Here is a 385-nt window from a genome sequence, read left to right as displayed (position 1 = left end):
CTCCTACATTCCCTTGGGAGCTTGATATTGCCGGAACTGCGGTGGGATCTGTAGAGGATAGCCTGTGAACGATTGGGTCGGTAGGCTGTGGGTGGGATGATGGACCTCGGGTAGAGGGTAGAACTGCACTGGAGGAGGGGGATACATCTGTCGGTTTGGTTCGACTTGCAGCTGTTGCTGGACCATCATTGATTGAAGGGAAGATTGGATCAGCGCAGACAGATTCTTTGTCACCTCCTTGGTCAAGTCTGCTTTCATCTGAGCAGGGTGCTTCAGAAAATCCTCATTGTTCATTGGTTTCGAGGACGGGGGGTTGTTGATAGCTGGCGTCCTGTTTGGAGGCAAGGTTTCGTTACTGCTACGCTTGGATTGTCGAGCAGGTGAT

Source organism: Gadus chalcogrammus, chromosome 1 (assembly GCF_026213295.1).
Source record: "Gadus chalcogrammus isolate NIFS_2021 chromosome 1, NIFS_Gcha_1.0, whole genome shotgun sequence".
In the NCBI taxonomy this organism is placed as follows: Eukaryota; Metazoa; Chordata; class Actinopteri; order Gadiformes; family Gadidae; genus Gadus; species Gadus chalcogrammus.
Note: the sequence above shows the minus strand (reverse complement) of the source record.